We start from the raw sequence: 18,511 nt of genomic DNA, 5'->3' as shown, positions 1-18,511 counted from the left end.
TTTTGGCCGCTCGGGGCGCAAAAAGGAGTGCAACACGAGGACTTCCCAGGGGGTCACCCATCCTAGAACCATGTCTGGTCATTGTATGTTTTATGAAGAAATTTTTAGATGATGATTTCATTATTCTCCTGCTATATATATGTTAATGACATATTTATTGTTGGCCATAATGCTGGAAAAATTGAAAAGCTTAAAAGAGAGTTTTAAGTAAGTCTTTTGGCCGCTCGGGGCGCAAAAAGGAGTGCAACACGAGGACTTCCCAGGGGGTCACCCATCCTAGTACTACTCTCGCCCAAGCACGCTTAACTTCGGAGTTCTGATGGGATCCGGTGCTTTAGTGCTAGTATGATCGCACTCATTTTGTCTATGTCGTCCCTCGCCTTTGTGCACGTCGCGGACGGCGCATCGACGACCGGAGCCCCGAAACCTCTCGAACGATCTCGTAATCGCCATTGTCGGATCCCTCCGATGCCCACGAGGCCGACCGCGTACCGGACACGGCAAGCGCGCGCCGAAACCATCGGGACTTTCTCGAACGAACTCGGAATCGCTATTGCGGCCCCATTCCGGAAAGCTCTCTCCGAGCCCCACGAGACTGACTGCGTAGCGGTCACGGCAAATTCCGAGGCCCAAAACCCTCGCCTCGGAGGTCGACGAGAGAGGTTTTGGCCGCTCGGGGCGCAAAAAGGAGTGCAACACGAGGACTTCCCAGGGGGTCACCCATCCTAGAACCATGTCTGGTCATTGTATGTTTTATGAAGAAATTTTTAGATGATGATTTCATTATTCTCCTGCTATATATATGTTAATGACATATTTATTGTTGGCCATAATGCTGGAAAAATTGAAAAGCTTAAAAGAGAGTTTTAAGTAAGTCTTTTGGCCGCTCGGGGCGCAAAAAGGAGTGCAACACGAGGACTTCCCAGGGGGTCACCCATCCTAGTACTACTCTCGCCCAAGCAAGCTTAACTTCAGAGTTCTGATGGGATCCGGTGATATAGTGCTGGTATGATCGCACTAGTTTTGCGTGCGTCGTCCCTCGCCTATGTGCACGTCGCGGACGGCGCATCGACGACCGGAGCCCCGAAACCTCTCGAACGATCTCGGAATCGCCATTGTCGGATCCCTCCGATGCCCACGAGGCCGACCACGTACCGGACACGGCAAGCGCGCGCCGAAACCATCGGGACTTTCTCGAACGAACTCGGAATCGCTATTGCGGCCCCATTCCGGAAAGCTCTCTCCGAGCCCCACGAGACTGACTGCGTAGCGGTCACGGCAAATTCCGAGGCCCAAAACCATCGCCTCGGAGGTCAACGGGAGAGGTTTTGGCCGCTCGGGGCGCAAAAAGGAGTGCAACACGAGGACTTCCCAGGGGGTCACCCATCCTAGAACCATGTCTGGTCATTGAATGTTTTATGAAGAAATTTTTAGATGATGATTTCATTATTCTCCTGCTATATATATGTTAATGACATATTTATTGTTGGCCATAATGCTGGAAAAATTGAAAAGCTTAAAAGAGAGTTTTAAGTAAGTCTTTTGGCCGCTCGGGGCGCAAAAAGGAGTGCAACACGAGGACTTCCTAGGGGGTCAACCATCCAAGTACTACTCTCGCCCAAGCACGCTTAACTTCGGAGTTCTGATGGGATCCGGTGCTTTAGTGCTGGTATGATAGCACTCGTTTTGTGTGCGTCGTCCCTCGCCTTTGTGCACGTCGCGGACGGCGCATCGACGACCGGAGCCCCGAAACCTCTCGAACGATCTCGGAATCGCCATTGTCGGATCCCTCCGATGCCCACGAGGCCGACCGCGTACCGGACACGGCAAGCGCGCGCCGAAACCATCGGGACTTTCTCGAACGAACTCGGAATCGCTATTGCGTCCCCATTCCGGAAAGCTCTCTCCGAGCCCCACGAGACTGACTGCGTAGCGGTCACGGCAAATTCCGAGGCCCAAAACCATCGCCTCGGAGGTCGACGGGAGAGGTTTTGGCCGCTCGGGGCGCAAAAAGGAGTGCAACACGAGGACTTCCCAGGGGGTCACCCATCCTAGAACCATGTCTGGTCATTGTATGTTTTATGAAGAAATTTTTAGATGATGATTTCATTATTCTCCTGCTATATATATGTTAATGACATATTTATTGTTGGCCATAATGCTGGAAAAATTGAAAAGCTTAAAAGAGAGTTTTAAGTAAGTCTTTTGGCCGCTCGGGGCGCAAAAAGGAGTGCAACACGAGGACTTCCCAGGGGGTCACCCATCCTAGTACTACTCTCGCCCAAGCAGGCTTAACTTCGGAGTTCTGATGGGATCCGGTGCTTTAGTGCTGGTATGATCGCACTCATTTTGTGTGCGTCGTCCCTCGCCTTTGTGCACGTCGCGGACGGCGCATCGACGACCGGAGCCCCGAAACCTCTCGAACGATCTCGGAATCGCCATTGTCGGATCCCTCCGATGCCCACGAGGCCGACCGCGTACCGAACACGGCAAGCGCACGCCGAAACCATCGGGACTTTCTCGAACGAACTCGGAATCGCTATTGCGGCCCCATTCCGGAAAGCTCTCTCCGAGCCCCACGAGACTGACTGCGTAGCGTTCACGGCAAATTCCGAGGCCCAAAACCATCGCCTCGGAGGTCGACGGGAGAGGTTTTGGCCGCTCGGGGCGCAAAAAGGAGTGCAACACGAGGACTTCCCAGGGGGTCACCCATCCTAGAACCATGTCTGGTCATTGTATGTTTTATGAAGAAATTTTTAGATGATGATTTCATTATTCTCCTGCTATATATATGTTAATGACATATTTATTGTTGGCCATAATGCTGGAAAAATTGAAAAGCTTAAAAGAGAGTTTTAAGTAAGTCTTTTGGCCGCTCGGGGCGCAAAAAGGAGTGCAACACGAGGACTTCCTAGGGGGTCACCCATCCTAGTACTAATCTCGCCCAAGCACGCTTAACTTCGGAGTTCTGATGGGATCCGGTGCTATAGTGCTGGTATGATCGCACTCGTTTTGTGTGCGTCGTCCCTCGCCTTTGTGCACGTCGCGGACGGCGCATCGACGACCGGAGCCCCGAAACCTCTCGAACGATCTCGGAATCGCCATTGTCGGATCCCTCCGATGCCCACGAGGCCGACCGCGTACCGAACACGGCAAGCGCACGCCGAAACCATCGGGACTTTCTCGAACGAACTCGGAATCGCTATTGCGGCCCCATTCCGGAAAGCTCTCTCCGAGCCCCACGAGACTGACTGCGTAGCGGTCACGGCAAATTCCGAGGCCCAAAACCATCGCCTCGGAGGTCGACGGGAGAGGTTTTGGCCGCTCGGGGCGCAAAAAGGAGTGCAACACGAGGACTTCCCAGGGGGTCACCCATCCAAGAACCATGTCTGGTCATTGTATGTTTTATGAAGAAATTTTTAGATGATGATTTCATTATTCTCCTGCTATATATATGTTAATGACATATTTATTGTTGGCCATAATGCTGGAAAAATTGAAAAGCTTAAAAGAGAGTTTTAAGTAAGTCTTTTGGCCGCTCGGGGCGCAAAAAGGAGTGCAACACGAGGACTTCCTAGGGGGTCACCCATCCTAGTACTAATCTCGCCCAAGCACGCTTAACTTCGGAGTTCTGATGGGATCCGGTGCTATAGTGCTGGTATGATCGCACTCGTTTTGTGTGCGTCGTCCCTCGCCTTTGTGCACGTCGCGGACGGCGCATCGACGACCGGAGCCCCGAAACCTCTCGAACGATCTCGGAATCGCCATTGTCGGATCCCTCCGATGCCCACGAGGCCGACCGCGTACCGGACACGGCAAGCGCGCGCCGAAACCATCGGGACTTTCTCGAACGAACTCGGAATCGCTATTGCGGCCCCATTCCGGAAAGCTCTCTCCGAGCCCCACGAGACTGACTGCGTAGCGGTCACGGCAAATTCCGAGGCCCAAAACCATCGCCTCGGAGGTCGACGGGAGAGGTTTTGGCCGCTCGGGGCGCAAAAAGGAGTGCAACACGAGGACTTCCCAGGGGGTCACCCATCCTAGAACCATGTCTGGTCATTGTATGTTTTATGAAGAAATTTTTAGATGATGATTTCATTATTCTCCTGCTATATATATGTTAATGACATATTTATTGTTGGCCATAATGCTGGAAAAATTGAAAAGCTTAAAAGAGAGTTTTAAGTAAGTCTTTTGGCCGCTCGGGGCGCAAAAAGGAGTGCAACACGAGGACTTCCAAGGGGGTCACCCATCCTAGTACTACTTTCGCCCAAGCACGCTTAACTTCGGAGTTTTGATGGGATCCGGTGCTTTAGTGCTGGTATGATCGCAATCGTTTTGTATGCGTCGTCCCTCCCCTTTGTGCACGTCGCGGACGGCGCATCGACGACCGGAGCCCCGAAACCTCTCGAACGATCTCGGAATCGCCATTGTCGGATCCCTCCGATGCCCACGAGGCCGACCGCGTACCGGACACGGCAAGCGCGCGCCGAAACCATCGGGACTTTCTCGAACGAACTCGGAATCGCTATTGCGGCCCCATTCCGGAAAGCTCTCTCCGAGCCCCACGAGACTGACTGCGTAGCGGTCACGGCAAATTCCGAGGCCCAAAACCATCGCCTCGGAGGTCGACGGGAGAGGTTTTGGCCGCTCGGGGCGCAAAAAGGAGTGCAACACGAGGACTTCCCAGGGGGTCACCCATCCTAGAACCATGTCTGGTCATTGTATGTTTTATGAAGAAATTTTTAGATGATGATTTCATTATTCTCCTGCTATATATATGTTAATGACATATTTATTGTTGGCCATAATGCTGGAAAAATTGAAAAGCTTAAAAGAGAGTTTTAAGTAAGTCTTTTGGCCGCTCGGGGCGCAAAAAGGAGTGCAACACGAGGACTTCCCAGGGGGTCACCCATCCTAGTACTACTCTCGCCCAAGCACGCTTAACTTCGGAGTTCTGATGGGATCCGGTGCTTTAGTGCTAGTATGATCGCACTCATTTTGTCTATGTCGTCCCTCGCCTTTGTGCACGTCGCGGACGGCGCATCGACGACCGGAGCCCCGAAACCTCTCGAACGATCTCGTAATCGCCATTGTCGGATCCCTCCGATGCCCACGAGGCCGACCGCGTACCGGACACGGCAAGCGCGCGCCGAAACCATCGGGACTTTCTCGAACGAACTCGGAATCGCTATTGCGGCCCCATTCCGGAAAGCTCTCTCCGAGCCCCACGAGACTGACTGCGTAGCGGTCACGGCAAATTCCGAGGCCCAAAACCCTCGCCTCGGAGGTCGACGAGAGAGGTTTTGGCCGCTCGGGGCGCAAAAAGGAGTGCAACACGAGGACTTCCCAGGGGGTCACCCATCCTAGAACCATGTCTGGTCATTGTATGTTTTATGAAGAAATTTTTAGATGATGATTTCATTATTCTCCTGCTATATATATGTTAATGACATATTTATTGTTGGCCATAATGCTGGAAAAATTGAAAAGCTTAAAAGAGAGTTTTAAGTAAGTCTTTTGGCCGCTCGGGGCGCAAAAAGGAGTGCAACACGAGGACTTCCCAGGGGGTCACCCATCCTAGTACTACTCTCGCCCAAGCAAGCTTAACTTCAGAGTTCTGATTGGATCCGGTGCTATAGTGCTGGTATGATCGCACTAGTTTTGTGTGCGTCGTCCCTCGCCTATGTGCACGTCGCGGACGGCGCATCGACGACCGGAGCCCCGAAACCTCTCGAACGATCTCGGAATCGCCATTGTCGGATCCCTCCGATGCCCACGAGGCCGACCACGTACCGGACACGGCAAGCGCGCGCCGAAACCATCGGGACTTTCTCGAACGAACTCGGAATCGCTATTGCGGCCCCATTCCGGAAAGCTCTCTCCGAGCCCCACGAGACTGACTGCGTAGCGGTCACGGCAAATTCCGAGGCCCAAAACCATCGCCTCGGAGGTCAACGGGAGAGGTTTTGGCCGCTCGGGGCGCAAAAAGGAGTGCAACACGAGGACTTCCCAGGGGGTCACCCATCCTAGAACCATGTCTGGTCATTGAATGTTTTATGAAGAAATTTTTAGATGATGATTTCATTATTCTCCTGCTATATATATGTTAATGACATATTTATTGTTGGCCATAATGCTGGAAAAATTGAAAAGCTTAAAAGAGAGTTTTAAGTAAGTCTTTTGGCCGCTCGGGGCGCAAAAAGGAGTGCAACACGAGGACTTCCTAGGGGGTCAACCATCCAAGTACTACTCTCGCCCAAGCACGCTTAACTTCGGAGTTCTGATGGGATCCGGTGCTTTAGTGCTGGTATGATAGCACTCGTTTTGTGTGCGTCGTCCCTCGCCTTTGTGCACGTCGCGGACGGCGCATCGACGACCGGAGCCCCGAAACCTCTCGAACGATCTCGGAATCGCCATTGTCGGATCCCTCCGATGCCCACGAGGCCGACCGCGTACCGGACACGGCAAGCGCGCGCCGAAACCATCGGGACTTTCTCGAACGAACTCGGAATCGCTATTGCGGCCCCATTCCGGAAAGCTCTCTCCGAGCCCCACGAGACTGACTGCGTAGCGGTCACGGCAAATTCCGAGGCCCAAAACCATCGCCTCGGAGGTCGACGGGAGAGGTTTTGGCCGCTCGGGGCGCAAAAAGGAGTGCAACACGAGGACTTCCCAGGGGGTCACCCATCCTAGAACCATGTCTGGTCATTGTATGTTTTATGAAGAAATTTTTAGATGATGATTTCATTATTCTCCTGCTATATATATGTTAATGACATATTTATTGTTGGCCATAATGCTGGAAAAATTGAAAAGCTTAAAAGAGAGTTTTAAGTAAGTCTTTTGGCCGCTCGGGGCGCAAAAAGGAGTGCAACACGAGGACTTCCCAGGGGGTCACCCATCCTAGTACTACTCTCGCCCAAGCAGGCTTAACTTCGGAGTTCTGATGGGATCCGGTGCTTTAGTGCCGGTATGATCGCACTCATTTTGTGTGCGTCGTCCCTCGCCTTTGTGCACGTCGCGGACGGCGCATCGACGACCGGAGCCCCGAAACCTCTCGAACGATCTCGGAATCGCCATTGTCGGATCCCTCCGATGCCCACGAGGCCGACCGCGTACCGAACACGGCAAGCGCACGCCGAAACCATCGGGACTTTCTCGAACGAACTCGGAATCGCTATTGCGGCCCCATTCCGGAAAGCTCTCTCCGAGCCCCACGAGACTGACTGCGTAGCGGTCACGGCAAATTCCGAGGCCCAAAACCATCGCCTCGGAGGTCGACGGGAGAGGTTTTGGCCGCTCGGGGCGCAAAAAGGAGTGCAACACGAGGACTTCCCAGGGGATCACCCATCCTAGAACCATGTCTGGTCATTGTATGTTTTATGAAGAAATTTTTAGATGATGATTTCATTATTCTCCTGCTATATATATGTTAATGACATATTTATTGTTGTCCATAATGCTGGAAAAATTGAAAAGCTTAAAAGAGAGTTTTAAGTAAGTCTTTTGGCCGCTCGGGGCGCAAAAAGGAGTGCAACACGAGGACTTCCCAGGGGGTCACCCATCCTAGTACTACTCTCGCCCAAGCAGGCTTAACTTCGGAGTTCTGATGGGATCCGGTGCTTTAGTGCTGGTATGATAGCACTCGTTTTGTATGCGTCGTCCCTCGCCTTTGTGCACGTCGCGGACGGCGCATCGACGACCGGAGCCCCGAAACCTCTCGAACGATCTCGGAATCGCCATTGTCGGATCCCTCCGATGCCCACGAGGCCGACCGCGTACCGGACACGGCAAGCGCGCGCCGAAACCATCGGGACTTTCTCGAACGAACTCGGAATCGCTATTGCGGCCCCATTCCGGAAAGCTCTCTCCGAGCCCCACGAGACTGACTGCGTAGCGGTCACGGCAAATTCCGAGGCCCAAAACCCTCGCCTCGGAGGTCGACGAGAGAGGTTTTGGCCGCTCGGGGCGCAAAAAGGAGTGCAACACGAGGACTTCCCAGGGGGTCACCCATCCTAGAACCATGTCTGGTCATTGTATGTTTTATGAAGAAATTTTTAGATGATGATTTCATTATTCTCCTGCTATATATATGTTAATGACATATTTATTGTTGGCCATAATGCTGGAAAAATTGAAAAGCTTAAAAGAGAGTTTTAAGTAAGTCTTTTGGCCGCTCGGGGCGCAAAAAGGAGTGCAACACGAGGACTTCCCAGGGGGTCACCCATCCTAGTACTACTCTCGCCCAAGCACGCTTAACTTCGGAGTTCTGATGGGATCCGGTGCTTTAGTGCTGGTATGATCGCACTCATTTTGTCTATGTCGTCCCTCGCCTTTGTGCACGTCGCGGACGGCGCATCGACGACCGGAGCCCCGAAACCTCTCGAACGATCTCGTAATCGCCATTGTCGGATCCCTCCGATGCCCACGAGGCCGACCGCGTACCGGACACGGCAAGCGCGCGCCGAAACCATCGGGACTTTCTCGAACGAACTCGGAATCGCTATTGCGGCCCCATTCCGGAAAGCTCTCTCCGAGCCCCACGAGACTGACTGCGTAGCGGTCACGGCAAATTCCGAGGCCCAAAACCATCGCCTCGGAGGTCGACGGGAGAGGTTTTGGCCGCTCGGGGCGCAGAAAGGAGTGCAACACGAGGACTTCCCAGGGGGTCACCCATCCTAGAACCATGTCTGGTCATTGTATGTTTTATGAAGAAATTTTTAGATGATGATTTCATTATTCTCCTGCTATATATATGTTAATGACATATTTATTGTTGGCCATAATGCTGGAAAAATTGAAAAGCTTAAAAGAGAGTTTTAAGTAAGTCTTTTGGCCGCTCGGGGCGCAAAAAGGAGTGTAACACGAGGACTTCCAAGGGGGTCACCCATCCTAGTACTACTTTCGCCCAAGCACGCTTAACTTCGGAGTTTTGATGGGATCCGGTGCTTTAGTGCTGGTATGATCGCAATCGTTTTGTGTGCGTCGTCCCTCCCCTTTGTGCACGTCGCGGACGGCGCATCGACGACCGGAGCCCCGAAACCTCTCGAACGATCTCGGAATCGCCATTGTTGGATCCCTCCGATGCCCACGAGGCCGACCGCGTACCGGACACGGCAAGCGCGCGCCGAAACCATCGGGACTTTCTCGAACGAACTCGGAATCGCTATTGCGGCCCCATTCCGGAAAGCTCTCTCCGAGCCCCACGAGACTGACTGCGTAGCGGTCACGGCAAATTCCGAGGCCCAAAACCCTAGCCTCGGAGGTCGACGGGAGAGGTTTTGGCCGCTCGGGGCGCAAAAAGGAGTGCAACACGAGGACTTCCCAGGGGGTCACCCATCCTAGAACCATGTCTGGTCATTGTATGTTTTATGAAGAAATTTTTAGATGATGATTTCATTATTCTCCTGCTATATATATGTTAATGACATATTTATTGTTGGCCATAATGCTGGAAAAATTGAAAAGCTTAAAAGAGAGTTTTAAGTAAGTCTTTTGGCCGCTCGGGGCGCAAAAAGGAGTGCAACACGAGGACTTCCCAGGGGGTCACCCATCCTAGAACCATGTCTGGTCATTGTATGTTTTATGAAGAAATTTTTAGATGATGATTTCATTATTCTCCTGCTATATATATGTTAATGACATATTTATTGTTGGCCATAATGCTGGAAAAATTGAAAAGCTTAAAAGAGAGTTTTAAGTAAGTCTTTTGGCCGCTCGGGGCGCAAAAAGGAGTGCAACACGAGGACTTCCCAGGGGGTCACCCATCCTAGTACTACTCTCGCCCAAGCACGCTTAACTTCGGAGTTCTGATGGGATCCGGTGCTTTAGTGCTGGTATGATCGCACTCGTTTTGTGTGCGTCGTCCCTCGCCTTTGTGCACGTCGCGGACGGCGCATCAACGACCGGAGCCCCGAAACCTCTCGAACGATCTCGTAATCGCCATTGTCGGATCCCTCCGATGCCCACGAGGCCGACCGCGTACCGGACACGGCAAGCGCGCGCCGAAACCATCGGGACTTTCTCGAACGAACTCGGAATCGCTATTGCGGCCCCATTCCGGAAAGCTCTCTCCGAGCCCCACGAGACTGACTGCGTAGCGGTCACGGCAAATTCCGAGGCCCAAAACCATCGCCTCGGAGGTCGACGGGAGAGGTTTTGGCCGCTCGGGGCGCAGAAAGGAGTGCAACACGAGGACTTCCCAGGGGGTCACCCATCCTAGAACCATGTCTGGTCATTGTATGTTTTATGAAGAAATTTTTAGATGATGATTTCATTATTCTCCTGCTATATATATGTTAATGACATATTTATTGTTGGCCATAATGCTGGAAAAATTGAAAAGCTTAAAAGAGAGTTTTAAGTAAGTCTTTTGGCCGCTCGGGGCGCAAAAAAGAGTGAAACAAGAGGACTTCCCAGGGGGTCACCCATCCTAGTACTACTCTCGCCCAAACACGCTTAACTTCGGAGTTCTGATGGAATCCGGTGCTTTAGTGCTGGTATGATCGAACTCTTTTTGTGTGCGTCGTCCCTCGCCTTTGTGCACGTCGCGGACGGCGCATCGACGACCGGAGCCCCGAAACCTCTCGAACGATCTCGGAATCGCCATTGTCGGATCCCTCCGATGCCCACGAGGCCGACCGCGTACCGGACACGGCAAGCGCGCGCCGAAACCATCGGGACTTTCTCGAACGAACTCGGAATCGCTATTGCGGCCCCATTCCGGAAAGCTCTCTCCGAGCCCCACGAGACTGACTGCGTAGCGGTCACGGCAAATTCCGAGGCCCAAAACCATCGCCTCGGAGGTCGACGGGAGAGGTTTTGGCCGCTCGGGGCGCAAAAAGGAGTGCAACACGAGGACTTCCCAGGGGGTCACCCATCCTAGAACCATGTCTGGTCATTGTATGTTTTATGAAGAAATTTTTAGATGATGATTTCATTATTCTCCTGCTATATATATGTTAATGACATATTTATTGTTGGCCATAATACTGGAAAAATTGAAAAGCTTAAAAGAGAGTTTTAAGTAAGTCTTTTGGCCGCTCGGGGCGCAAAAAGGAGTGCAACACGAGGACTTCCAAGGGGGTCACCCATCCTAGTACTACTTTCGCCCAAGCACGCTTAACTTCGGAGTTTTGATGGGATCCGGTGCTTTAGTGTTGGTATGATCGCAATCGTTTTGTGTGCGTCGTCCCTCCCCTTTGTGCACGTCGCGGACGGCGCATCGACGACCGGAGCCCCGAAACCTCTCGAACGATCTCGGAATCGCCATTGTCGGATCCCTCCGATGCCCACGAGGCCGACCGCGTACCGGACACGGCAAGCGCGCGCCGAAACCATCGGGACTTTCTCGAACGAACTCGGAATCGCTATTGCGGCCCCATTCCGGAAAGCTCTCTCCGAGCCCCACGAGACTGACTGCGTAGCGGTCACGGCAAATTCCGAGGCCCAAAACCCTCGCCTCGGAGGTCGACGGGAGAGGTTTTGGCCGCTCGGGGCGCAAAAAGGAGTGCAACACGAGGACTTCCCAGGGGGTCACCCATCCTAGAACCATGTCTGGTCATTGTATGTTTTATGAAGAAATTTTTAGATGATGATTTCATTATTCTCCTGCTATATATATGTTAATGACATATTTATTGTTGGCCATAATGCTGGAAAAATTGAAAAGCTTAAAAGAGAGTTTTAAGTAAGTCTTTTGGCCGCTCGGGGCGCAAAAAGGAGTGCAACACGAGGACTTCCCAGGGGGTCACCCATCCTAGTACTACTCTCGCCCAAGCACGCTTAACTTCGGAGTTCTGATGGGATCCGGTGCTTTAGTGCTGGTATGATCGCACTCATTTTGTCTATGTCGTCCCTCGCCTTTGTGCACGTCGCGGACGGCGCATCGACGACCGGAGCCCCGAAACCTCTCGAACGATCTCGTAATCGCCATTGTCGGATCCCTCCGATGCCCACGAGGCCGACCGCGTACCGGACACGGCAAGCGCGCGCCGAAACCATCGGGACTTTCTCGAACGAACTCGGAATCGCTATTGCGGCCCCATTCCGGAAAGCTCTCTCCGAGCCCCACGAGACTGACTGCGTAGCGGTCACGGCAAATTCCGAGGCCCAAAACCATCGCCTCGGAGGTCGACGGGAGAGGTTTTGGCCGCTCGGGGCGCAGAAAGGAGTGCAACACGAGGACTTCCCAGGGGGTCACCCATCCTAGAACCATGTCTGGTCATTGTATGTTTTATGAAGAAATTTTTAGATGATGATTTCATTATTCTCCTGCTATATATATGTTAATGACATATTTATTGTTGGCCATAATGCTGGAAAAATTGAAAAGCTTAAAAGAGAGTTTTAAGTAAGTCTTTTGGCCGCTCGGGGCGCAAAAAGGAGTGTAACACGAGGACTTCCAAGGGGGTCACCCATCCTATTACTACTTTCGCCCAAGCACGCTTAACTTCGGAGTTTTGATGGGATTCGGTGCTTTAGTGCTGGTATGATCGCAATCGTTTTGTGTGCGTCGTCCCTCCCCTTTGTGCACGTCGCAGACGGCGCATCGACGACCGGAGCCCCGAAACCTCTCGAACGATCTCGGAATCGCCATTGTCGGATCCCTCCGATGCCCACGAGGCCGACCGCGTACCGGACACGGCAAGCGCGCGCCGAAACCATCGGGACTTTCTCGAACGAACTCGGAATCGCTATTGCGGCCCCATTCCGGAAAGCTCTCTCCGAGCCCCACGAGACTGACTGCGTAGCGGTCACGGCAAATTCCGAGGCCCAAAACCCTCGCCTCGGAGGTCGACGGGAGAGGTTTTGGCCGCTCGGGGCGCAAAAAGGAGTGCAACACGAGGACTTCCCAGGGGGTCACCCATCCTAGAACCATGTCTGGTCATTGTATGTTTTATGAAGAAATTTTTAGATGATGATTTCATTATTCTCCTGCTATATATATGTTAATGACATATTTATTGTTGGCCATAATGCTGGAAAAATTGAAAAGCTTAAAAGAGAGTTTTAAGTAAGTCTTTTGGCCGCTCGGGGCGCAAAAAGGAGTGCAACACGAGGACTTCCCAGGGGGTCACCCATCCTAGTACTACTCTCGCCCAAGCACGCTTAACTTCGGAGTTCTGATGGGATCCGGTGCTTTAGTGCTGGTATGATCGCACTCATTTTGTCTATGTCGTCCCTCGCCTTTGTGCACGTCGCGGACGGCGCATCGACGACCGGAGCCCCGAAACCTCTCGAACGATCTCGTAATCGCCATTGTCGGATCCCTCCGATGCCCACGAGGCCGACCGCGTACCGGACACGGCAAGCGCGCGCCGAAACCATCGGGACTTTCTCGAACGAACTCGGAATCGCTATTGCGGCCCCATTCCGGAAAGCTCTCTCCGAGCCCCACGAGACTGACTGCGTAGCGGTCACGGCAAATTCCGAGGCCCAAAACCATCGCCTCGGAGGTCGACGGGAGAGGTTTTGGCCGCTCGGGGCGCAGAAAGGAGTGCAACACGAGGACTTCCCAGGGGGTCACCCATCCTAGAACCATGTCTGGTCATTGTATGTTTTATGAAGAAATTTTTAGATGATGATTTCATTATTCTCCTGCTATATATATGTTAATGACATATTTATTGTTGGCCATAATGCTGGAAAAATTGAAAAGCTTAAAAGAGAGTTTTAAGTAAGTCTTTTGGCCGCTCGGGGCGCAAAAAGGAGTGTAACACGAGGACTTCCAAGGGGGTCACCCATCCTATTACTACTTTCGCCCAAGCCCGCTTAACTTCGGAGTTTTGATGGGATTCGGTGCTTTAGTGCTGGTATGATCGCAATCGTTTTGTGTGCGTCGTCCCTCCCCTTTGTGCACGTCGCAGACGGCGCATCGACGACCGGAGCCCCGAAACCTCTCGAACGATCTCGGAATCGCCATTGTCGGATCCCTCCGATGCCCACGAGGCCGACCGCGTACCGGACACGGCAAGCGCGCGCCGAAACCATCGGGACTTTCTCGAACGAACTCGGAATCGCTATTGCGGCCCCATTCCGGAAAGCTCTCTCCGAGCCCCACGAGACTGACTGCGTAGCGGTCACGGCAAATTCCGAGGCCCAAAACCCTAGCCTCGGAGGTCGACGGGAGAGGTTTTGGCCGCTCGGGGCGCAAAAAGGAGTGCAACACGAGGACTTCCCAGGGGGTCACCCATCCTAGAACCATGTCTGGTCATTGTATGTTTTATGAAGAAATTTTTAGATGATGATTTCATTATTCTCCTGCTATATATATGTTAATGACATATTTATTGTTGGCCATAATGCTGGAAAAATTGAAAAGCTTAAAAGAGAGTTTTAAGTAAGTCTTTTGGCCGCTCGGGGCGCAAAAAGGAGTGCAACACGAGGACTTCCCAGGGGGTCACCCATCCTAGTACTACTCTCGCCCAAGCACGCTTAACTTCGGAGTTGTGATGGGATCCGGTGCTTTAGTGCTGGTATGATCGCACTCATTTTGTGTGCGTCGTCCCTCGCCTTTGTGCACGTCGCGGACGGCGCATCGACGACCGGAGCCCCGAAACCTCTCGAACGATCTCGTAATCGCCATTGTCGGATCCCTCCGATGCCCACGAGGCCGACCGCGTACCGGACACGGCAAGCGCGCGCCGAAACCATCGGGACTTTCTCGAACGAACTCGGAATCGCTATTGCGGCCCCATTCCGGAAAGCTCTCTCCGAGCCCCACGAGACTGACTGCGTAGCGGTCACGGCAAATTCCGAGGCCCAAAACCATCGCCTCGGAGGTCGACGGGAGAGGTTTTGGCCGCTCGGGGCGCAGAAAGGAGTGCAACACGAGGACTTCCCAGGGGGTCACCCATCCTAGAACCATGTCTGGTCATTGTATGTTTTATGAAGAAATTTTTAGATGATGATTTCATTATTCTCCTGCTATATATATGTTAATGACATATTTATTGTTGGCCAAAATGCTGGAAAAATTGAAAAGCTTAAAAGAGAGTTTTAAGTAAGTCTTTTGGCCGCTCGGGGCGCAAAAAAGAGTGAAACAAGAGGACTTCCCAGGGGGTCACCCATCCTAGTACTACTCTCGCCCAAACACGCTTAACTTCGGAGTTCTGATGGAATCCGGTGCTTTAGTGCTGGTATGATCGAACTCTTTTTGTGTGCGTCGTCCCTCGCCTTTGTGCACGTCGCGGACGGCGCATCGACGACCGGAGCCCCGAAACCTCTCGAACGATCTCGGAATCGCCATTGTCGGATCCCTCCGATGCCCACGAGGCCGACCGCGTACCGGACACGGCAAGCGCGCGCCGAAACCATCGGGACTTTCTCGAACGAACTCGGAATCGCTATTGCGGCCCCATTCCGGAAAGCTCTCTCCGAGCCCCACGAGACTGACTGCGTAGCGGTCACGGCAAATTCCGAGGCCCAAAACCATCGCCTCGGAGGTCGACGGGAGAGGTTTTGGCCGCTCGGGGCGCAAAAAGGAGTGCAACACGAGGACTTCCCAGGGGGTCACCCATCCTAGAACCATGTCTGGTCATTGTATGTTTTATGAAGAAATTTTTAGATGATGATTTCTTTATTCTCCTGCTATATATATGTTAATGACATATTTATTGTTGGCCATAATACTGGAAAAATTGAAAAGCTTAAAAGAGAGTTTTAAGTAAGTCTTTTGGCCGCTCGGGGCGCAAAAAGGAGTGCAACACGAGGACTTCCAAGGGGGTCACCCATCCTAGTACTACTTTCGCGCAAGCACGCTTAACTTCGGAGTTTTGATGGGATCCGGTGCTTTAGTGTTGGTATGATCGCAATCGTTTTGTGTGCGTCGTCCCTCCCCTTTGTGCACGTCGAGGACGGCGCATCGACGACTGGAGCCCCGAAACCTCTCGAACGATCTCGGAATCGCCATTGTCGGATCCCTCCGATGCCCACGAGGCCGACCGCGTACCGGACACGGCAAGCGCGCGCCGAAACCATCGGGACTTTCTCGAACGAACTCGGAATCGCTATTGCGGCCCCATTCCGGAAAGCTCTCTCCGAGCCCCACGAGACTGACTGCGTAGCGGTCACGGCAAATTCCGAGGCCCAAAACCCTCGCCTCGGAGGTCGACGGGAGAGGTTTTGGCCGCTCGGGGCGCAAAAAGGAGTGCAACACGAGGACTTCCCAGGGGGTCACCCATCCTAGAACCATGTCTGGTCATTGTATGTTTTATGAAGAAATTTTTAGATGATGATTTCATTATTCTCCTGCTATATATATGTTAATGACATATTTATTGTTGGCCATAATGCTGGAAAAATTGAAAAGCTTAAAAGAGAGTTTTAAGTAAGTCTTTTGGCCGCTCGGGGCGCAAAAAGGAGTGCAACACGAGGACTTCCCAGGGGGTCACCCATCCTAGTACTACTCTCGCCCAAGCACGCTTAACTTCGGAGTTCTGATGGGATCCGGTGCTTTAGTGCTGGTATGATCGCACTCATTTTGTCTATGTCGTCCCTCGCCTTTGTGCACGTCGCGGACGGCGCATCGACGACCGGAGCCCCGAAACCTCTCGAACGATCTCGTAATCGCCATTGTCGGATCCCTCCGATGCCCACGAGGCCGACCGCGTACCGGACACGGCAAGCGCGCGCCGAAACCATCGGGACTTTCTCGAACGAACTCGGAATCGCTATTGCGGCCCCATTCCGGAAAGCTCTCTCCGAGCCCCACGAGACTGACTGCGTAGCGGTCACGGCAAATTCCGAGGCCCAAAACCATCGCCTCGGAGGTCGACGGGAGAGGTTTTGGCCGCTCGGGGCGCAGAAAGGAGTGCAACACGAGGACTTCCCAGGGGGTCACCCATCCTAGAACCATGTCTGGTCATTGTATGTTTTATGAAGAAATTTTTAGATGATGATTTCATTATTCTCCTGCTATATATATGTTAATGACATATTTATTGTTGGCCATAATGCTGGAAAAATTGAAAAGCTTAAAAGAGAGTTTTAAGTAAGTCTTTTGGCCGCTCGGGGCGCAAAAAGGAGTGCAACACGAGGACTTCCCAGGGGGTCACCCATCCTAGTACTACTCTCGCCCAAGCACGCTTAACTTCGGAGTTCTGATGGGATCCGGTGCTTTAGTGCTGGTATGATCGCACTCGTTTTGTGTGCGTCGTCCCTCGCCTTTGTGCACGTCGCGGACGGCGCATCGACGACCGGAGCCCCGAAACCTCTCGAACGATCTCGTAATCGCCATTGTCGGATCCCTCCGATGCCCACGAGGCCGACCGCGTACCGGACACGGCAAGCGCGCGCCGAAACCATCGGGACTTTCTCGAACGAACTCGGAATCGCTATTGCGGCCCCATTCCGGAAAGCTCTCTCCGAGCCCCACGAGACTGACTGCGTAGCGGTCACGGCAAATTCCGAGGCCCAAAACCATCGCCTCGGAGGTCGACGGGAGAGGTTTTGGCCGCTCGGGGCGCAGAAAGGAGTGCAACACGAGGACTTCCCAGGGGGTCACCCATCCTAGAACCATGTCTGGTCATTGTATGTTTTATGAAGAAATTTTTAGATGATGATTTCATTATTCTCCTGCTATATATATGTTAATGACATATTTATTGTTGGCCATAATGCTGGAAAAATTGAAAAGCTTAAAAGAGAGTTTTAAGTAAGTCTTTTGGCCGCTCGGGGCGCAAAAAGGAGTGTAACACGAGGACTTCCAAGGGGGTCACCCATCCTAGTACTACTTTCGCCCAAGCACGCTTAACTTCGGAGTTTTGATGGGATCCGGTGCTTTAGTGCTGGTATGATCGCAATCGTTTTGTGTGCGTCGTCCCTCCCCTTTGTGCACGTCGCGGACGGCGCATCGACGGCAAATTCCGAGGCCCAAAACCATCGCCTCGGAGGTCGACGGGAGAGGTTTTGGCCGCTCGGGGCGCAAAAAGGAGTGCAACACGAGGACTTCCCAGGGGGTCACCCATCCAAGAACCATGTCTGGTCATTGTATGTTTTATGAAGAAATTTTTAGATGATGATTTCATTATTCTCCTGCTATATATATGTTAATGACATATTTATTGTTGGCCATAATGCTGAAAAAATTGAAAAGCTTAAAAGAGAGTTTTAAGTAAGTCTTTTGGCCGCTCGGGGCGCAAAAAAGAGTGAAACAAGAGGACTTCCCAGGGGGTCACCCATCCTAGTACTACTCTCGCCCAAACACGCTTAACTTCGGAGTTCTGATGGAATCCGGTGCTTTAGTGCTGGTATGATCGCACTCTTTTTGTGTGCGTCGTCCCTCGCCTTTGTGCACGTCGCGGACGGCGCATCGACGACCGGAGCCCCGAAACCTCTCGAACGATCTCGGAATCGCCATTGTCGGATCCCTCCGATGCCCACGAGGCCGACCGCGTACCGGACACGGCAAGCGCGCGCCGAAACCATCGGGACTTTCTCGAACGAACTCGGAATCGCTATTGCGGCCCCATTCCGGAAAGCTCTCTCCGAGCCCCACGAGACTGAC

The 18,511-nt window shown here is 52.6% G+C and overlaps 27 non-coding genes and 1 pseudogene across 27 annotated transcripts; all 28 read right to left on the bottom strand.

Annotated features, from left to right (window-relative positions):
• Positions 1–238: 238 nt before the first annotated feature.
• LOC135589499 (5S ribosomal RNA) lies at positions 239–357 on the bottom strand. Its single transcript, XR_010476907.1, has one exon. It is a non-coding gene; the product is annotated as a 5S ribosomal RNA (ribosomal RNA).
• Positions 358–901: 544 nt separating this feature from the next.
• On the bottom strand, positions 902–1,020 carry LOC135590195 (5S ribosomal RNA). Its single transcript, XR_010477602.1, has one exon. It is a non-coding gene; the product is annotated as a 5S ribosomal RNA (ribosomal RNA).
• Positions 1,021–1,564: 544 nt separating this feature from the next.
• Positions 1,565–1,683, bottom strand: LOC135589631 (5S ribosomal RNA). Its single transcript, XR_010477038.1, has one exon. It is a non-coding gene; the product is annotated as a 5S ribosomal RNA (ribosomal RNA).
• A 544-nt stretch (positions 1,684–2,227) lies between these two features.
• LOC135591177 (5S ribosomal RNA) lies at positions 2,228–2,346 on the bottom strand. Its single transcript, XR_010478446.1, has one exon. It is a non-coding gene; the product is annotated as a 5S ribosomal RNA (ribosomal RNA).
• A 544-nt stretch (positions 2,347–2,890) lies between these two features.
• LOC135590465 (5S ribosomal RNA) lies at positions 2,891–3,009 on the bottom strand. The gene has a single exon (XR_010477872.1). It is a non-coding gene; the product is annotated as a 5S ribosomal RNA (ribosomal RNA).
• A 544-nt stretch (positions 3,010–3,553) lies between these two features.
• On the bottom strand, positions 3,554–3,672 carry LOC135590453 (5S ribosomal RNA). The gene has a single exon (XR_010477860.1). It is a non-coding gene; the product is annotated as a 5S ribosomal RNA (ribosomal RNA).
• Positions 3,673–4,216: 544 nt separating this feature from the next.
• Positions 4,217–4,335, bottom strand: LOC135590296 (5S ribosomal RNA). The gene has a single exon (XR_010477702.1). It is a non-coding gene; the product is annotated as a 5S ribosomal RNA (ribosomal RNA).
• Positions 4,336–4,879: 544 nt separating this feature from the next.
• Positions 4,880–4,998, bottom strand: LOC135589487 (5S ribosomal RNA). Its single transcript, XR_010476895.1, has one exon. It is a non-coding gene; the product is annotated as a 5S ribosomal RNA (ribosomal RNA).
• Positions 4,999–5,542: 544 nt separating this feature from the next.
• Positions 5,543–5,661, bottom strand: LOC135590468 (5S ribosomal RNA). Its single transcript, XR_010477876.1, has one exon. It is a non-coding gene; the product is annotated as a 5S ribosomal RNA (ribosomal RNA).
• A 544-nt stretch (positions 5,662–6,205) lies between these two features.
• On the bottom strand, positions 6,206–6,324 carry LOC135589630 (5S ribosomal RNA). Its single transcript, XR_010477037.1, has one exon. It is a non-coding gene; the product is annotated as a 5S ribosomal RNA (ribosomal RNA).
• Positions 6,325–6,868: 544 nt separating this feature from the next.
• LOC135591998 (5S ribosomal RNA) lies at positions 6,869–6,987 on the bottom strand. Its single transcript, XR_010478763.1, has one exon. It is a non-coding gene; the product is annotated as a 5S ribosomal RNA (ribosomal RNA).
• A 544-nt stretch (positions 6,988–7,531) lies between these two features.
• Positions 7,532–7,650, bottom strand: LOC135589440 (5S ribosomal RNA). The gene has a single exon (XR_010476847.1). It is a non-coding gene; the product is annotated as a 5S ribosomal RNA (ribosomal RNA).
• A 544-nt stretch (positions 7,651–8,194) lies between these two features.
• On the bottom strand, positions 8,195–8,313 carry LOC135589812 (5S ribosomal RNA). Its single transcript, XR_010477218.1, has one exon. It is a non-coding gene; the product is annotated as a 5S ribosomal RNA (ribosomal RNA).
• Positions 8,314–8,857: 544 nt separating this feature from the next.
• On the bottom strand, positions 8,858–8,976 carry LOC135590678 (5S ribosomal RNA). Its single transcript, XR_010478085.1, has one exon. It is a non-coding gene; the product is annotated as a 5S ribosomal RNA (ribosomal RNA).
• A 758-nt stretch (positions 8,977–9,734) lies between these two features.
• LOC135589689 (5S ribosomal RNA) lies at positions 9,735–9,853 on the bottom strand. The gene has a single exon (XR_010477096.1). It is a non-coding gene; the product is annotated as a 5S ribosomal RNA (ribosomal RNA).
• A 544-nt stretch (positions 9,854–10,397) lies between these two features.
• On the bottom strand, positions 10,398–10,516 carry LOC135590951 (5S ribosomal RNA). Its single transcript, XR_010478354.1, has one exon. It is a non-coding gene; the product is annotated as a 5S ribosomal RNA (ribosomal RNA).
• A 544-nt stretch (positions 10,517–11,060) lies between these two features.
• LOC135590739 (5S ribosomal RNA) lies at positions 11,061–11,179 on the bottom strand. The gene has a single exon (XR_010478145.1). It is a non-coding gene; the product is annotated as a 5S ribosomal RNA (ribosomal RNA).
• A 544-nt stretch (positions 11,180–11,723) lies between these two features.
• Positions 11,724–11,842, bottom strand: LOC135589566 (5S ribosomal RNA). The gene has a single exon (XR_010476974.1). It is a non-coding gene; the product is annotated as a 5S ribosomal RNA (ribosomal RNA).
• A 544-nt stretch (positions 11,843–12,386) lies between these two features.
• Positions 12,387–12,505, bottom strand: LOC135591498 (5S ribosomal RNA). Its single transcript, XR_010478538.1, has one exon. It is a non-coding gene; the product is annotated as a 5S ribosomal RNA (ribosomal RNA).
• A 544-nt stretch (positions 12,506–13,049) lies between these two features.
• LOC135589444 (5S ribosomal RNA) lies at positions 13,050–13,168 on the bottom strand. Its single transcript, XR_010476852.1, has one exon. It is a non-coding gene; the product is annotated as a 5S ribosomal RNA (ribosomal RNA).
• Positions 13,169–13,712: 544 nt separating this feature from the next.
• Positions 13,713–13,831, bottom strand: LOC135591688 (5S ribosomal RNA; annotated as a pseudogene).
• Positions 13,832–14,375: 544 nt separating this feature from the next.
• Positions 14,376–14,494, bottom strand: LOC135589428 (5S ribosomal RNA). Its single transcript, XR_010476836.1, has one exon. It is a non-coding gene; the product is annotated as a 5S ribosomal RNA (ribosomal RNA).
• A 544-nt stretch (positions 14,495–15,038) lies between these two features.
• Positions 15,039–15,157, bottom strand: LOC135590950 (5S ribosomal RNA). Its single transcript, XR_010478353.1, has one exon. It is a non-coding gene; the product is annotated as a 5S ribosomal RNA (ribosomal RNA).
• Positions 15,158–15,701: 544 nt separating this feature from the next.
• LOC135591323 (5S ribosomal RNA) lies at positions 15,702–15,820 on the bottom strand. Its single transcript, XR_010478479.1, has one exon. It is a non-coding gene; the product is annotated as a 5S ribosomal RNA (ribosomal RNA).
• Positions 15,821–16,364: 544 nt separating this feature from the next.
• LOC135589322 (5S ribosomal RNA) lies at positions 16,365–16,483 on the bottom strand. Its single transcript, XR_010476731.1, has one exon. It is a non-coding gene; the product is annotated as a 5S ribosomal RNA (ribosomal RNA).
• Positions 16,484–17,027: 544 nt separating this feature from the next.
• On the bottom strand, positions 17,028–17,146 carry LOC135592118 (5S ribosomal RNA). The gene has a single exon (XR_010478883.1). It is a non-coding gene; the product is annotated as a 5S ribosomal RNA (ribosomal RNA).
• Positions 17,147–17,690: 544 nt separating this feature from the next.
• LOC135590677 (5S ribosomal RNA) lies at positions 17,691–17,809 on the bottom strand. The gene has a single exon (XR_010478084.1). It is a non-coding gene; the product is annotated as a 5S ribosomal RNA (ribosomal RNA).
• A 340-nt stretch (positions 17,810–18,149) lies between these two features.
• On the bottom strand, positions 18,150–18,268 carry LOC135590600 (5S ribosomal RNA). Its single transcript, XR_010478007.1, has one exon. It is a non-coding gene; the product is annotated as a 5S ribosomal RNA (ribosomal RNA).
• Between the last annotated feature and the right edge of the window lie 243 nt (positions 18,269–18,511).

The sequence above is a fragment of the Musa acuminata genome, chromosome BXJ1-8 (assembly GCF_036884655.1).
Source record: "Musa acuminata AAA Group cultivar baxijiao chromosome BXJ1-8, Cavendish_Baxijiao_AAA, whole genome shotgun sequence".
NCBI classification, from domain to species: domain Eukaryota; kingdom Viridiplantae; phylum Streptophyta; class Magnoliopsida; order Zingiberales; family Musaceae; genus Musa; species Musa acuminata.
This window is presented reverse-complemented; position numbering and strand designations above follow the sequence as displayed.